The sequence below is a fragment of the Caretta caretta genome, chromosome 3 (assembly GCF_965140235.1).
Source record: "Caretta caretta isolate rCarCar2 chromosome 3, rCarCar1.hap1, whole genome shotgun sequence".
NCBI lineage: Eukaryota > Metazoa > Chordata > Testudines > Cheloniidae > Caretta > Caretta caretta.
In genome coordinates, this window is record NC_134208.1 from 156,866,778 (window position 1) to 156,884,551 (window position 17,774).

General features: G+C 49.4%; 1 long non-coding RNA gene across 1 annotated transcript in view; it reads right to left on the reverse strand.

Moving 5' to 3' along the window:
* The window catches only part of LOC142071623 (uncharacterized), a 29,944-nt gene that overhangs the window by 11,103 nt on the left and 1,067 nt on the right, over window positions 1–17,774 (reverse strand). The window lies entirely within an intron of this gene.

A 17,774-nucleotide genomic window follows, 5' to 3' on the forward strand; every position in this document is an offset into this window, starting at 1 on the left:
AATCCCCATTGGAGTGATTCTCTGCAGTACTCTGTGTCCTTTTAGTGTTACAGTACAATAAAATGTGTTTCGTCCTGAATTGTCTCCCACCAGTGTGGTGTTTTTGCCTTTGATTATTTGCAAAATTCAGTGCTTCATAGGATCAGTCAATTGAGCAAATGTCTGCAGTTCCACAATATAAGATAACAAGAAATGGTTCAACCTCTCATGTTGTCTGAGCAGGTGGCAATGAGAGCACAGCCAAGGAGTACTCAGGGTTTAGCATGGTGGTTCTCAATGCAGCACAATCAACACCCATCTGTGGCCCATGTGACATCCTCCGGGCCGTAACTAGGATGGAGTGGGAGGAGCACCAGCCCAGGATGCAGAGCGGGCCAGGGGGAGGGGAATGGGGCAGTGCAGGATCAGGCCTAGCAGCAGCAGTGCCCCCCCAGCAGAATTGGGCCCAGCAGCATTGGGAGGAGGCTAGGGTGCTCAGCACCCCGCTGTGCAGGATTGCAGGTCCAGTTACCCCAGCTGGAGCAGGCTCCCTGGCCCTAGGACCCTGGTGGGCAGGGCATGGTGTATCGTTGAGGTAGGAAACTAATGAGCACAGGGAGGTGGTGCAGGGACTAGGGCTGCAGGATGCAGCCCATGCATGAGGGACAGATTCTACATGGGAGGACTGGTAGCTGGGGGCAATCCCTGGATGGAGGGGTTGAATGCTATGAGGGTAGTCCTTAGGGGTGCTGGGTGAGGTTGCTGGGGGGGCGTACCTAGGTGGGGGATTGGGTGCATGGGGGGCAGGCCTAAGTTGGGGGTGCATGCTGCACTGGGCAGGGCTCCCCATCGTCACCAGCAGCCTCTGCAGCCCTGCTCTCCAGTTACTCAGTCCAGTTGCAGCACAGAAGTGAGGGTGACAATTTACCATGCTGTGCCACCCTGACAAATATTTTTTCAATGTTTTGACTTATTTTGCTAATGCTTTTGGTAGACATTTGCCAGTGTTGAAGTGAAAAGTACTATATCAATTTGAATCCAGTATACTCATCATATGCAAAACTCAAATAATAAAGCTTCCCTCAAATGGCTAAATTACAGTTCAAATTGGTTGGCTCTTAACTTTCTAGGCCAGTGGAATTAGGAATGTGTTTTAGAAAGAGTGGATGCATATTTGTTACCTCCAGGCATGGATGATTGCAATGTTCTATACAGTAGGTAGGGCTGACACCAAAGAGGCATTCACTACTAACAGGGAAATTTGAGACCACCTCAACCTGATGATTCCTATGCTGCACTGGCTCCCAGTCCAATGTAGGATCCCATTTAAGGCCACAAATGTACCAGGTCTCTCTTCTGTTGGGTGATTTACCTCAATTGCTGTGATTCTTAGGGATACCAGGAAATAAGTGTGTTTGCTGCTCTGAAACTCTCAGCAGCTGGCCCATGCCTTTTGGCTCTCAAACACAGTGTGCTGCTTCAGCCCTGAATGAGAAAGCAACTACAAAGAGGAAGCAATTAACTAGTCGTCTTCAAGTAGGATCCCTAGGGGTGCTCCACATGTGCCTTTGATTGGTGATTTCTCATAGTAGTGTCCATTCAGCATGCGTGTCACTCAGTCTCGTGCCCTGTGCCATTGTTATATAGCACTGCATGGGCAAACTGCCCTCAGTTCTTTTTCAGCTGCCTCAGTCATTAAGATCTCTAGAAATTTGCCCAGGACCGACAACTTCACCTCCGTTTTCTTCTGATGCTCCACCATTTCACGGTGAATTGGAGGAAGAGGATTCTGATAACTTTGCCTTGGGTCTCCCAAATATCAGTACAGGGCTCTCCTACTTATTCAATAGACTAGAGGCCCTTTTCCAGGAGTCATCCAAATACTTCTGACCTGGCCCAGATAAACATGGTTTCCTTACCTGATACAGCTGGCTGTTTACTCACTCACTGATCATTCTCCAGGCCATTCCACATCTACTCTCCCAGGAAGACAGGAAGATTCTTCACCCCAATCTCAGAGTTCTTTATCTCAAAGCATGTCGGGTCAATGGTTCACTGGATGAGAAACAACCGGCCCAGAAGAGTAAAAAGAATATTGTTACACAGTAGAAAATGGTCTGTTCTTCGAGTGATTGCTCATGTCAATTCCAATCTGGTGTGCGCACACTCCCTGCATAGCAGCGGGAAAATTTTTCCCCTTGCAGTATCTGTTGGGTTGGCCTGGGTGCCCCCTAGGGTCGTGCCTTCATGGCACTCAATATAGGGCCCTGCTGACCCACCACTCACTCCCCTAGGTTTAAAGCCTGCAAGGACTGTGGCAAGTCTATGCCCAGGAGCGAAACCGCATGCTTCGTGTCTGAAGTGTTTGGGGGAGAGCCACCTGAAGGAGTGCTGCAGGATCTGCAGGGGGTTTCTCCAGAGAACCCTTAAAGACTGGGAGTAGCGCCTTAAGATCCTTCTGATGGAGGCCACGCGCAGTCCACAATTGGACCCTGGCTCAGCAGAGCCAACTCAAAGCACCTCCTCCTTGATGTGAAGTGCACCAGTGGCACGCAAGCCAGTGCCGAGAAGGACTCCTCTACAGACCCTCGGCACCGCCACAGCTCTGCCGGCAAGATACAGGCCACAGGGAGACTCCAGTCTCAATCTCTAGTGCCCCAAAGGAAAAGGAGGCTGGAGAGCGTCCGTTCTTGCCCAGCCAAACCTAAAGAGCCTGCTGCCGTGAGACCCGAGTCAGGCCACACCGCTGCCCCACTGCCTACCAGGTTCATGTCGACTCCTCCTCCTGCTCCCACAAAGGTTCAGTCGAGACCGGACCCCCCTGCTTTCTGGCCTGACACAGCCGAGAGCTGCAGCTGCCCTCCATGCCAGAGGCGTTTGAGCTGCTTGGGACTTGCTGGAGCTCACGCTGCCGTCTTCCTCCGTAAGGTGTGACAAGTCTCTGGTGCAGATTCATCCACCGGTACCATCGAAGGGCAAGCCAGCAATGATGGTATGGCACTCCCCATCGCCTATGCATCATTCCCCAGCACGGGCCGCCCATACAGGGGACCTACACCTGTCCCCCAGTCCACGGTGCCAATCACCAACACCTATGAGCACTGCTCCTCCATGATCATCCTATTCGGAGTCATCGGAGGCGGACTTGTGTCCTCCAGCAGAAGCAGGAGGACCAGGTCCCGGTGTGACTGGCAGGCCCTGACCCAGTGGCCCTTCTGGACGCCCAGGGCATTTCACCAGACTCGGGGGTTGCACTCTACATCAGCGTCGGTGGCCTCGGCATCCTTTGTGCCACCACAGGCGGTGGCGGCTCCAGGAGCATCGGCGTTAGCGCTGCCCCAGTCAGCAGCTGGGGCTCCGACACCAGCGGCCCCCTCAGTGCCGAGGTTTCTGGCACCGATGTCCGCAGTATCCACAGCACCAGCACGAGTGGCCTCGGTGCCATTGGCCTTGGCCCTGGCGGCTCCCACTCCACCTGCGGTGTCTGCACCATTCCTCCCAGTGCTGGCGACACGGGGGCATTGGGCACCGCGAGACCGCCTCGGACCAAGGACAGTGAGCAGGGCCCGCTTCCTGCAGGGCTCTCATCTTCGTCCTCCCCAGACAAGGCGGTGGTGGGCAAGTCAATGGCCTCGGCTTTGGAAGTCATCAGGATCTTGCTGCAATGGGTGGCACAGAACCTGGACATCAAAGGCAAAGGAAGTGGTGGAGGATGCCGACTCTCTGCCCTCCTCGCCCCCTCCGGACCTGCCTGCAATGCCTTGTCACTGATCAAGACCATCAGTGATACAACCAAGACATCATGGCAGACACCAGCCTCTTTTCCTACCTCGGCAAAGAGGAATGAGAGGCGGAACTTCATCCCTTCCAAGGGGTACAAACATTTATATACCCACCCTCTGCCAGACTCCCTGGTCATGGACGCAGCCAACCAATGCAAGTGCCAGGGCTACCAGGAGCCCTCCCTGAAAAACCGAGAGGCTAAAAAACTAGATCTGTTCAGGAGGAAGATGTATTCAACTGGGGAGTTGCAGCTCTGCATCTCAAACCAGCAGGCCATTGTTAGCAGGTATAGCTACAACACCTCCGGAGCAATGGCCAAGTTTGTGGAGCTGCTGCTGCAGGACTCACACGCAGTGTTTTCTGTACTGGTAGAAGAGGGCAAGCTCATCACCCGTGCCTCCCTGCAAGCGGCCCTGGATGGAGCGGACGCAGCCACCTGCACTATGGCTACAGGGATAGCCATGAGGAGGAGCTCCTGGCTCCAGGCTCTGGCCTCCCCTACAAGCAAACCATACAGGACCTCCCCTTTGAGGGTTCGGCCCTCTTTTCTGAAAAAACAAACACGAGGCTTCATCGCCTGAAGGACTTGAGGGCGATGAAGTCCATTGGCCTCTGTCAAGGTTCCTCCCCCACTCTGAACTCTAGGGTACAGATGTGGGGACCTGCATGAAAAACCTCCTAAGCTTATCTTTACTAGCTTAGGTCAAAACTTCCCCAAGGTACAAAATATTACACCCGTTGTCCTTGGACTGGCCGCTACCACCACCAAACTAATACTGGTTACTGGGGAAGAGCTGTTTGGACACGTCCTTCCCCCCAAAATACTTCCCAAAACCTTGCACCCCACTTCCTGGACAAGGTTTGGTAAAAAGCCTCACCAATTTGCCTACAGACCCAGACCCTTGGATCTTAAGAACAATGAACAATCCTCCCAACACTTGCACCCCCCCTTTCCTGGGAAATGTTGGATAAAAAAGCCTCACCAATTTGCATAGGTGACCACAGACCCAAACCCTTGGATCTGAGAACAATGAAAAAGCATTCAGTTTTTTACAAGAAGACTTTTAATAAAAAATAGAAGTAAACAGAAATAAAGAAATCCCCCCTGTAAAATCAGGATGGTAGATATCTTACAGGGTAATTAGATTCAAAAACATAGAGAACCCCTCTAGGCAAAACCTTAAGTTACAAAAAAGATACATAGACAGAAATAGTTATTCTATTCAGCACAATTCCTTTCTCAGCCATTTAAAGAAATCATAATCTAACACATGCCTAGCTAGATTACTTACTAAAAGTTCTAAGACTCCATTCCTGTTCTGTCCCTGGCAAAAGCAGCATACAGACAGACCCAGACCCTTTGTTTCTCTCCCTCCTCCCAGCTTTTGAAAGTATCTTGTCTCCTCATTGGTCATTTTGGTCAGGTGCCAGCGAGGTTACCTTTAGCTTCTTAACCCTTTACAGGTGAGAGGAGCTTTCCCCTGGCCAGGAGGGATTTCAAAGGGGTTTACCCTTCCCTTTATATTTATGACAGCCTCCATGCCCCCGCTAAACAGCAGAAACGTTTTTGGCTACAGTCTCCGCCATGGTTCTACCAGCCACACAGTAGGCAGGATAGTTCCTGGCAGAGGAACAGAAACAACAGGAAGAGGCCTCACCCTTCCTCAGTCCAGGGCTCTGATCAGTCAAAGCTGTCTTCAGGCCAAAAGTAGGCCTTTTGAAGGCATGCTTGAGGACGGCGTACCAGCACAGACACTGGATCCAACCAGCCTTACGTTCTTGTCCAGACTGTCCCCTTTCTACCCTGAATGGGCTTGTATTACATCAGACCACTGGGTACTCTGCATAGTAGAAAGGGGATACTCCCTCCAATTCTCTGCCCTCCCTCCCTTCCACCCCCCTTTCCCTGTCCCTCTTCAGGGACCCTTCTCATGAGCAACTCCTAATAGAGGAGGTGCACTCGCTCCTAGCACTGGGAGCAGTAGAAGAGGTTCTTCAGGAGCTGAAAGGCAAGGGCTCCTATGCCCAGTATTTCCTATTACCGAAAGCCAAAGGTGGCCTCAGGCCTATCCTAGACCTGCAAGAGCTCAACAGGTTCATGAAGAAACTGAAATTGTGGAGGCACAAGTCGGATTCGTAACACCAACTTTCAACAAACTGGGCCTTCTCTTGAACGTGCGGAAGTCAACTCTGTCCCCGGTTCAGCAGATAGAGTTTATCAGGGCAGTCCTGGACTCCATGCAGGCCAGGGCGTACCTCCCAGAATCGCGGTTCCGGGCCCTGGGTGACATTGTTTGAAGTCTCAGGCAGTTCCCTACCACAACTGCAAGGAATTGCCTGAAGCTTTTGGGACACATGGCTGCTTGTACCTATGTGGTACAGCATGCCAGGCTCAGACTCCAGCTGCTTCAATCATGGCTAGCCTCTGTGTATTGACCAGTTTGGGACAGTCTGGACAAGGTCGTCACCCTGCCTCGCCTGACCCCCATCTCCCTCCTGTGGTGGCTCGACCCGCAGGTGGTATGTATGGGAGTTCCTTTCACCAGACCTCAACTGTTCCTCTCATTGGTGACAGACACGTCAGCCTTGGGGTGGGGTGCACATCTTGGAGACCTCAGGACACAAGTCTCTCTGGTTTCAGGCAGAGCTTGCTCTCCACATCAACGTCAGAGAGCTGAGAGCAATCCACCTAGCACGCCAGACCTTCCAAGTTCATCTGGAAGGGAAATGTGTATCGGTTATGACGGACAACACCACAGCGATGTTTTATATAAATAAAGAGGGGGGTGCACACTCCTCTCCTCTGTGCCAGGAAGCCCTTGAGCTGTGGAACTTCTGTGTAGCTCATTCGATACACCTGGAAGCATCCTACCTCCCCAGAGTATTGAATGAGTTAGTGGATTATCTCAGCAGGTCGTTCCATGGCCACGAGTGGTCCCTGCTCCCAGATGTCACAAACTCAATCTTCCAACAGTGGGGCTCTCCCTAGATAGACCTGTTTTCTGCACGACGCAACAGGAAGTGCCAGCAATTTTGCTCCTTCCTGATTCACAGCCCGGGATCCGTCACGGACGCATTCTTCCTTCCCTGGGAGGGCCACCTCTTGTATGTGTTCCCTCCCCTCCCTCTCATTCACAAGGTGCTCCTCGATGTTTGAAGGGATGAGGCCTTGGTGATATTGATAGCTCCAGCTTGGCCCCATCAATACTGGTACACATCTCTCCTCGGCATGTCTGTGGAAGCCCCAATCACCTTGCCGCTCTTCCCGGACTTCATAACACAGGATCACAGCCATCTCCAGCACCCGAACCTCGAGTCGTTGCACCTCACAGCACGGAAGCTCCATGGCTGAACCCGAGGGAGCTCGCTTGTTCGGACCCAGTCAGGCAAGTCGTCCTGGGCAGTAGAAAACCTCTACCAGGGCTACCTACTTGGCCAAATGGAAGAGATTTTCAGTCTGGTTGGCGCAACGCTGTCCGTGACTGACATTCGTGTCCATACCCCTTATACTGGACTACCTTCTCCACCTTAAGCAGCAGGGGCTGTCCATGTCATTAATAAAGGGTCACTTGGCCGCCATTTCTGCCTTCCATCTAGGCACAGAGGGCCAGTCAGTCTTTTCCGACCCTATGCTCAGCCGTTTCCTGAAATGTCTTGACAGGCTATACACATGTCCCACAACCGGTCCCAGCCTGGGACCTCAATCTGGTCCTTCCTAGAATAATGGGGCCACCTTTTGAACCACTGGTGACATGTTCTCTACTGTACCTCTCATACAAGGTGGTTTTTCTGCTAGCAATAACTTCAGCCAGGAGGATGTGCACGGCTGTAACATCGGAGCCTCCTTACACTGTGTTCTATAAGGACAAGGTTCAACTCAGGCTGCATCCAGCTTTCCTCCCTAAGGTTGTTTCCCATTTTCACATATACCAGGACATCTTTCTCCCAGTTTTTTATCCTAAGCCGCACTCAAGCAGCAGGGAGCAAAAACTTCACTCGCTGGACGTTTGTGGGGCGTCAGCTTTCTACGCTGAGCGAACCAAACTGTTCTGGAAGTCCATTCAGCTGTTTGTCATGGTCGCGGACAGAATTAAAGGGCTTCCAGTCTCCTCCCAAAGGATTTTGTCATGGATCATGTCTTGCATCCGGGTGTGCTACGACCTGGCGAAGGTACCAGCCCCTCCGCTTACAGCTCACTCCAACAGGGCGCAGGCTTCATCAGCGGTGTTCCTGGCACACCAGGAAATATGCAGAGCAGCGACGTGGTCCTCCATTCATACTTTCACATCGCATTATGCAGTTGCCCAGCGGGCCAGAGATGATGCAACCTTTGGCAGAGCGGTGCTCCAGTCAGCAAACATTTAAGCTTCAACCCCACCTCCAAAATTTAGGCTTGGGAATCACCTGATTGGAATGGACATGAGCAATCACTCGAAGAAGAAAAAATGGTTACTAACCTTCTCGTAACACTTGTTCTTCGAGATGTGTTGCTCATGTTCTTCCAATACCCACCCTCCTTACCCCTCTGTCGGAGTAGCTGGCAACAAAGAACTGAGGGGGTGGTGGGTCAGCAACGCCTTATATTCAGCGCCACGAAGGCACGACCCCAGGCCGACCTGATGAATACCACAAGGTGAACATTTTTCCGGTTGCCGTGCATGCGGCGTGAGCACGCACCTGATTGGAATGGACTTAAGCAACACATCCTCAAGAACATGAGTTACAAGAAGGTTAGTAATCATTTTTTCACTTTACATACTCTCAGAAATGGATAAGATTTGTCTGCCGGTGTGATCATGATCACAAACATACTCCACCGACAACCTCATCGCTGCCAGAGATACAGGGCTGTATTCTATCACTCAAAAGCTCCGGGCTGTTGCAAAGCTCCATTAGAGTCCTCACAGTAGCCATCATGGCTTTCCATGCTCCAAGAGAGTTACCCCATTTTGCTCACCTAACAACAAGGGAGGTTCCTCAAGGGGCTTGGAAATCTCTTTCTACCAATCAAGCGTCATAGGCCAGTTTTGGACCTCAATCTGGTTGTTAAATGTGTTACAAGACTACAATTTGAACCACTCCTCCCTTTATCAATGAAAACAGCATTCCTGACAGCCATCACATCGGTGTGATGGGTTGGGAAAATAAGGCCCCTTATGGCATATCCCCCTTTTGCAATATTTGTTAAGGAGAAGGTCACGTTACGACCACACCCCAAATTTCTAACAAATTTCCTATGAATTCTGTATTAACGAACCCATTCATCTGCCAATTTTCCATCCTAAATCTCACCTATATAGATGAGGCACTGTTACACACCCTTGACATCAGGAGAGCCCTGGTTTTCTATCTTGATAGGACTAAACCCTTCAGAAAGACTCCCAAATTGTTTCTCTTGCTCGCAGATAGAACAAAAGATTCTGCAATCTGTAAACAAAGACTTTCCAAGTGGCTATCTGACTGCATTAGTTTTTGCTACGAATCTTGTAATCAGAGATGACGTGTGGGGGAGCGGGCAGGGTCAGCCCTCCCCCCAGATTTGCTGCTTGGCTTGTACTGAGCATGCTCACACAGACTGAGCATGCTGAGTAACACTGCTAAAGCAGCTGCCCTCGCTCCGGCCCCCCCTACCCCCTCCCTCACACACTCTATCCAGGTCACCTCTGCTTGTAATATTCAAGCACCTTCTGACTTAGGAACTCATTCTGCGAGGTCCATTTCCATCTCTACAGCCTTTCTCGGAAGTGTTCCCAGCATTGAAATATGTAAAGCCGCAACTTGGGCTTCTGTACATATATTTGAACGCTATGCAGTAGCTCACGACTCTGCTTCCAATACTGTGTTCAAATTGGCTGTACTTTCTTCCATACCGGACTCAGCTCCAAAGCCGTCTCCACCTTAGAGGGAACTGCTCAGTAGTCACCTAGAGTGGAGCACTCATGGGGACACTACTCAAAGAAGTGGTTACTCACCCTGTGTAGTAACTATTGTCCTTTGATGAGTCCCCATGGATGCTCCACTAACCATCCTCCTTCCCCTCTCCTTTGGATGTTTCTGTTATAGGGCTTCACTGTAGAGAAGGAAGTGAGGGCAGTTCACCCGTGCAGTGCTATATAGCAATGTGATGGGGTACAAGACTGAGTAACGTGCACTGGCAGAACAGACACTGCTATGAGAAATCTCTGATCAAAGGCGCAAGTCGCACAAGCGCACCTAGAATGACGCACCCACGGGGAGTGGCGGACGACACATCTCAAAGAACCATAGTTACTGCACAAGGTGAGTAACCACTTCTGCGCTTATTTGTCTCAGCTTCCTTCGTGACACTGCCCTAGTAAGGAGTTTTGTAATCTTGAAACCTGATCAGTGGGAATTGGGCTAAGACTATTAACTTTTCTCCTCGAAACAAGCCAGCAGCCTGGAGCTAGTTTTCCCGTTTGTGCCCATTTTGTATCAGTAGTGCCCTAGCTTATATGGGTATTGTGACGGTTTGGGACATCTGTTTACAATTGATGAATTCTGATTAATTTAATGACCTTTATGTATAACTATAATCCTCAGTGTATTGAATCAGACACTAGCCAGCAAAGACTGGCCACAGAACAATTAAAAGAGTAGTTAACATTGAATGACTCTGCCATGGCAGAACAATGTATATGTTAAAGAGACTGGCCAAGCTAACGGAAGTTGGTTCTGCCCAGGTTGCCTGTGTAGTAGCATAAACTGCTCCCTGGCAGAATTTCCTAATGTGACGGCTGCAGTTTGTGCCACTACACTGGCAGAGAGTTTGGGTTGGAGGAGCCTGGGGAAAGGGGAACAAAGAGAGGTGTTAGACACTGCTGTTGAAAAAGGGCCTTGCTCTTTGAGCTGGTGTGAACCTGTTGAGTGCTACCTGAGCAAACCAAGGAGAGATCAGCATGGATTAAACAGCTGAGGAATCAATGCAGGTAGCGTTCATTTCAGTTTCATGGCACAGTTGCAAGATCGGAGGAGGAGGAAGAGTGAGAGTCTGTGTGTGGCTGGCTAAAGGGTGACTTTGCCCTGAGGAAACACTGACTAGATATCCCTCCTGGACAGAAAACCACAATGTGGTGTTTTCCTAACTGCACCCTGCAAAGATGAGAATAGAGAGGAGGGGCCCTTGTCTTGTGCTCATTTACAAAAAAATTAAATCCTGGCAAGAGAAAATAACTCTGTTTTGTTTGTTCAGTGGGCTACTCTTACTCACTGCTGCCCTGTGATGGTAGCTCACCCATAAATATGCTCTGAATCCCTCTTGGATTCCAGGTGCCATATTCATTTGGGGGTGCATTATTTATAATTGGTACAGCTCTGAGGCATGGCAGGGTTGGATTAACCTTTTGTGGGCCCCAGCACCAAACATATTTGTGCGCCCCTATGTCGTCAGTGTGGGCCTGGTGTGGAGGTGCCATAGTATACCCGGTACTGAATCTCAGAGACATTTTTCATTTTGATCACACTCCTCTACATGACTATATGCCTTGCCATACCCAGCTCCCTCAGCCCCCAGTTTTTCTCATTGAGCTGTACACCCATGTGGGTATACCAGTGGCCACAGTGAGCAGAACTTCCAAAGTGATCAGGGAAACTCTCCACAGATTTATCTCCTTCCTCATTCAGACCTTCTGTAGCCATGTCTCCAGTACCACCCTATGTCACCAGTTACCGTGTGTGGTCTTAGTCTCAGCTCAAAGTTCCAAAGCCAGCAGATACCTGATCAATTCTGACAAATCCCTCCCTCAGCACCCATCCTGCCATTTAAGCAAGCCACTTGCAAACACCATGTCCCCGAAGTGAGGACTTAGCCCTTGGGAATCTGAAGACACCAGCCTTTCTCCCTCTGCTCCCATCTACATGATAGTCTACTACCTGATCACCACTACCTCTCCCCATACTTTTTTCCTTTCTACTTTGGACATGCTCCCTAACCAGCTGGGACAATTCTCCTGCTGCAAGCCTGACCTGCTTCCTCTTTCTCTGCTTCCCTTGACATTCCTTTCCTACTGGTGACCTCTGTTCCTTGAGGTTAACTCCAGTTTCTTTATCTGCTTTAGCTTAATGGCCCCAGTAGTCAGAGCCACCTGCCGCTTCTCTGGCTATAGCTATAGGGCCAGTTGCCAGAGGCCAGCCTTAGATAGCTACAGCTACTAGTCAAGGGAGGGGTGGCTATTCCAAGGCTGAGCATGCTTGAACCTTGCAACGGCAGCACAAGGGACTCTAAATCCTCAGCGCTGGCCCTAGGCAGCTGCAGACTCTGCAGTTATGCACTTCTCTCCTCTAGGCCATGGCATTAAGTACCTGAGATGCCCATCACTTGCAGCAAAGGCCACCAATTCCCATGCACCCCTCAGCTAGCACATAGTCATGCAGAAAGTGCAGCCTGAATGATTTTGGAGGCTGGGGTGCCAGGAGTTCCCCATCGCTGAGCAGCACCTCTGCAACAAGCTCACATGCCCCCCCTCCGCTGTGGGACCAGGACCCTGTGTATAACCAGTTCTGTCCAAAGCCTCTTGAAGTGAGTGGAAGTCTTTTCGTTGTCTTTAATGGGCTGTGTATAGAAGCAAAGGACCTTATTCTAGACTCTAGGAGCAAAGTGCATTCTATGCTGCACTGGTTTACTATTGTAACAGGAAGGTCTCACATGACCGAGTGAATAAGCAACACCTCCTACAGCACCTAACTTTTTCAGAGAGGCTTCCCACCCAATTACTAAATGTAAACCTGCTTCTCTTACCAGGGCTGAAAAGATTAGGACGTATGGTCACAAAAGCCAGGCACTTCTGAATTCAGCAGGAATTTTGGATATGCACAGAACACAGACAGGACTGGTTTGCGCATGGTTATAGAACTGCAGTAAAGTGGAGCAATGTTCAGTTTGTGTGATTGGAGGATATCTGGATCCATATTATAAGACTATCCTACATAAATGTGGAAAAGCTGAGGTGTCTTTTTTATTCTTTTGTTCCACTCTGCGTTTCTATGGGGAATTTGCCAATGTAATATTACTGTCTTCCTTTTAAACAAACAAAACGAAAAAAAAAATGGTAATAGCTGTTGAAAATAGCAATTCCAGTCCTAGTTAGTACTGGGAAGACCCCAGCATTTGTTGCTCAATTTTATCCTACTTTTTCTACAGCAAATTACAGTGGATCAGCAGATTTGATTTGGGAGAAATGAAGTAACAGCTGCCCAAATTGAGCTTGAGCACTCCTGAATTTTGAGGGTGTTCAAATCTGGAAGTCAGGTGCTAGATTCCCTTTCTGAATATTATGTACATCTGGAAAGGAAAAGTCAATTTCTACTTTCATTGCTCAGAAGTGGAAATCCTCCTGTACTGTATCTGAAGCTGCCTGGGTCCTCCTCCCCTCCCTTACTTTTCATTTTAACGTCTGGTGGGATCCACATACCTTCCTTGACAGATTTCAGAGTAGAAGCTGACAGGTTTCAGAGGAACAGCCGTGTTAGTCTGTATTCGCAAAAAGAAAAGGAGTACTTGTGGCACCTTAGAGACTAACCAATTTATTTGAGCATGAGCTTTCGTGAGCTACAGCTCACTTCATCAGATGTATACCGTGGAAACTGCAGCAGACTTTATATACACACAGAGAATATGAAACAATACCTCCTCCCACCCCACTGTCCTGCTGGTAATAGCTTATCTAAAGTGATCAACAGGTGGGCCATTTCCAGCACAAATCCAGGTTTTCTCACCCTCCACCCCCCCACACAAATTCACTCTCCTGCTGGTGCTAGCCCATCCAAAGTGACAACTCTTTACATAATCAAGGCGGGCTATTTCCTGCATAGATCCAGGTTTTCTCACATCCCCCCCCACCCCCATACACACACAAACTCACTCTCCTGCTGGTAATAGCTCATCTAAACTGACCACTCTCCAAGTTTAAATCCAAGTTAAACCAGAACATCTGGGGGGGAGGGGTAGGAAAAAACAAGAGGAAACAGGCTACCTTGCATAATGACTTAGCCACTCCCAGTCTCTATTTAAGCCTAAATTAATAGTATCCAATTTGCAAATGAATTCCAATTCAGCAGTTTCTCGCTGGAGTCTGGATTTGAAGTTTTTTTGTTTTAAGATAGCGACCTTCATGTCTGTGATTGCGTGACCAGAGAGATTGAAGTGTTCTCCGACTGGTTTATGAATGTTATAATTCTTGACATCTGATTTGTGTCCATTTATTCTTTTACGTAGAGACTGTCCAGTTTGACCAATGTACATGGCAGAGGGGCATTGCTGGCACATGATGGCATATATCACATTGGTGGATGTGCAGGTGAACGAGCCTCTGATAGTCTGGCTGATGTTATTAGGCCCTGTGATGGTGTCCCCTGAATAGATATGTGGGCACAATTGGCAACGGGCTTTGTTGCAAGGATAAGTTCCTGGGTTAGTGGTTCTGTTGTGTGGTATGTGGTTGTTGGTGAGTATTTGCTTCAGGTTGCGGGGCTGTCTGTAGGCAAGGACTGGCCTGTCTCCCAAGACTTGTGAGAGTGTTGGGTCATCCTTTAGGATAGGTTGTAGATCCTTAATAATGCGTTGGAGGGGTTTTAGTTGGGGGCTGAAGGTGACCGCTAGTGGCGTTCTGTTATTTTCTTTGTTAGGCCTGTCCTGTAGTAGGTAACTTCTGGGAACTCTTCTGGCTCTATCAATCTGTTTCTTTACTTCTGCAGGTGGGTATTGTAGTTGTAAGAAAGCTTGACAGAGATCTTGTAGGTGTTTGTCTCTGTCTGAGGGGTTGGAGCAAATGCGGTTGTATCGCAGAGCTTGGCTGTAGACGATGGATCGTGTGGTGTGGTCAGGGTGAAAGCTGGAGGCATGCAGGTAGGAATAGCGGTCAGTAGGCTACCAGCACTCCCAGCTACCTTCGAGACACCACTGACTTCCTGAGGAAACTTCAATCCATCGGTGATCTTCCTGATAACACCATCCTGGCTACTATGGATGTAGAAGCCCTCTACACCAACATTCCACACAAAGATGGACTACAAGCCGTCAAGAACACTATCCCCAATAATGTCACGGCTAACCTGGTGGCTGAACTTTGTGACTTTGTCCTTACCCATAACTATTTCACATTTGGGGACAATGTATACCTTCAGATCAGCGGCACTGCTATGGGTACCCGCATGGCCCCACAGTATGCCAACATTTTTATGGCTGATTTAGAACAACGCTTCCTCAGCTCTCGTCCCCTAAAGCCCCTACTCTACTTGCGCTATATTGATGACATCTTCATCATCTGGACCCATGGAAAAGAAGCCCTTGAGGAATTCCACCATGATTTCAACAATTTCCATCCCACCACCAACCTCAGCCTGGTCCAGTCCACACAAGAGATCCACTTCCTGGACACTACAGTTCTAATAAACAATGGCCACATAAACACCACCCTATACCGGAAACCTACTGACCGCTATTCCTACCTGCATGCCTCCAGCTTTCACCCTGACCACACCACACGATCCATCGTCTACAGCCAAGCTCTGCGATACAACCGCATTTGCTCCAACCCCTCAGACAGAGACAAACACCTACAAGATCTCTGTCAAGCTTTCTTACAACTACAATACCCACCTGCAGAAGTAAAGAAACAGATTGATAGAGCCAGAAGAGTTCCCAGAAGTTACCTACTACAGGACAGGCCTAACAAAGAAAATAACAGAACGCCACTAGCGGTCACCTTCAGCCCCCAACTAAAACCCCTCCAACGCATTATTAAGGATCTACAACCTATCCTAAAGGATGACCCAACACTCTCACAAGTCTTGGGAGACAGGCCAGTCCTTGCCTACAGACAGCCCCGCAACCTGAAGCAAATACTCACCAACAACCACATACCACACAACAGAACCACTAACCCAGGAACTTATCCTTGCAACAAAGCCCGTTGCCAATTGTGCCCACATATCTATTCAGGGGACACCATCACAGGGCCTAATAACATCAGCCAGACTATCAGAGGCTCGTTCACCTGCACATCCACCAATGTGATATATGCCATCATGTGCCAGCAATGCCCCTCTGCCATGTACATTGGTCAAACTGGACAGTCTCTACGTAAAAGAATAAATGGACACAAATCAGATGTCAAGAATTATAACATTCATAAACCAGTCGGAGAACACTTCAATCTCTCTGGTCACGCAATCACAGACATGAAGGTCGCTATCTTAAAACAAAAAAACTTCAAATCCAGACTCCAGCGAGAAACTGCTGAATTGGAATTCATTTGCAAATTGGATACTATTAATTTAGGCTTAAATAGAGACTGGGAGTGGCTAAGTCATTATGCAAGGTAGCCTGTTTCCTCTTGTTTTTTCCTACCCCTCCCCCCCAGATGTTCTGGTTTAACTTGGATTTAAACTTGGAGAGTGGTCAGTTTAGATGAGCTATTACCAGCAGGAGAGTGAGTTTGTGTGTGTATGGGGGTGGGGGGGGATGTGAGAAAACCTGGATCTATGCAGGAAATAGCCCGCCTTGATTATGTAAAGAGTTGTCACTTTGGATGGGCTAGCACCAGCAGGAGAGTGAATTTGTGTGGGGGGGTGGAGGGTGAGAAAACCTGGATTTGTGCTGGAAATGGCCCACCTGTTGATCACTTTAGATAAGCTATTACCAGCAGGACAGTGGGGTGGGAGGAGGTATTGTTTCATATTCTCTGTGTGTATATAAAGTCTGCTGCAGTTTCCACGGTATACATCTGATGAAGTGAGCTGTAGCTCACGAAAGCTCATGCTCAAATAAATTGGTTAGTCTCTAAGGTGCCACAAGTACTCCTTTTCTTTTTGAGAGTAGAAGCTGTGTTAGTCTGTATCTGCAAAAAGAAAAGGAGTACTTGTGGCACCTTAGAGACTAACAAATTTATTTGAGCATAAGCCTCCCTTGCTAGGCTTCAGATAGAGAGGTGCACTGTCCATTTAGTCCACCCAATTCCTTCTTTGGGGACAGCCAGGCGAGGTCACACCAGCATCCCTAATTCAGTCTGGGGAAGTCTTCTGAGGGTAATATCTGGGCCAAAGCCTTCTACTCCTTGTTCCCCATTCACAGTGCCACCCCCTTCTAGCAGCCAGCTCTCCATTCACAGCAAGCTGCAGTGCATGGGGTCTCACAGCTACCCCACTCCCTACCCCGCCCTTTCCTGTTGCTAGCGCCCAAAGGAATGCTGGGAAATGTAGTTCCTTCCCTGCTCCAGGGCCAGCACTATAGGCAGGGAGCTGGCCAAGAAACTACAGTTCCCAGGGCCCCATGGGTTCTCAGCTCCCAGGCTGGATCCCTGCAGCTCCGAAGCTCCATTTCTGCAGCACTGCAAAGGGGGGAGGAAGTGAGTGTTATGGGCTCCCTTCTGAGCTTGGGCCCGGCGCTATGGCGTCATGGTAAATCCAGTACTGAGGCACGGTTGTTATATAGGGAACCTATGTCATGTAACCAAGGTTGCTGATTGGTCTAGTCTTCACAACAACCTCAGATGTTGAAGCAGTTCACGACCTCACCCCTCTCCCCCATCCTGTCACACAGGGTTTCCCGGGGGAGACGACACATACCCTAACCTTGCCTACCTACCTTTTGCTGTTTGCAAGTAAGATTGCTCCTAGCCTTACCTGCCTCCTGATACCTTCCCTCCCAGGGATCTCCAGGAGGAGGGTATTTCTTGGTGTCCCACCCCCAGTGTATTAAACTGTAGGATCTTCAGAGAAGTGTACTAGGCCCAACCCCCAATGTTAAGCTGCAGGGTTGTTGAAGAACTCAGATACTATGGTAAAATGGGGGGCCCTAAGTACCGTAGTTATTCTATAGATCGGGGTGGCCAAACTGCAGCTCAAGAGCCGCATGTGGCTCTTCTACAGGTAGAATGCAGCTCACGGAGCTCCCCACTTCCCACCCCCCTATTCTCTGCCTACCAGACTGGGGGGGGGGGGGGGGGGGAGGGCAGAGCTTGGGGCTTCTGCCCTGTGGTGGGCTGGTGGGGCTAGGG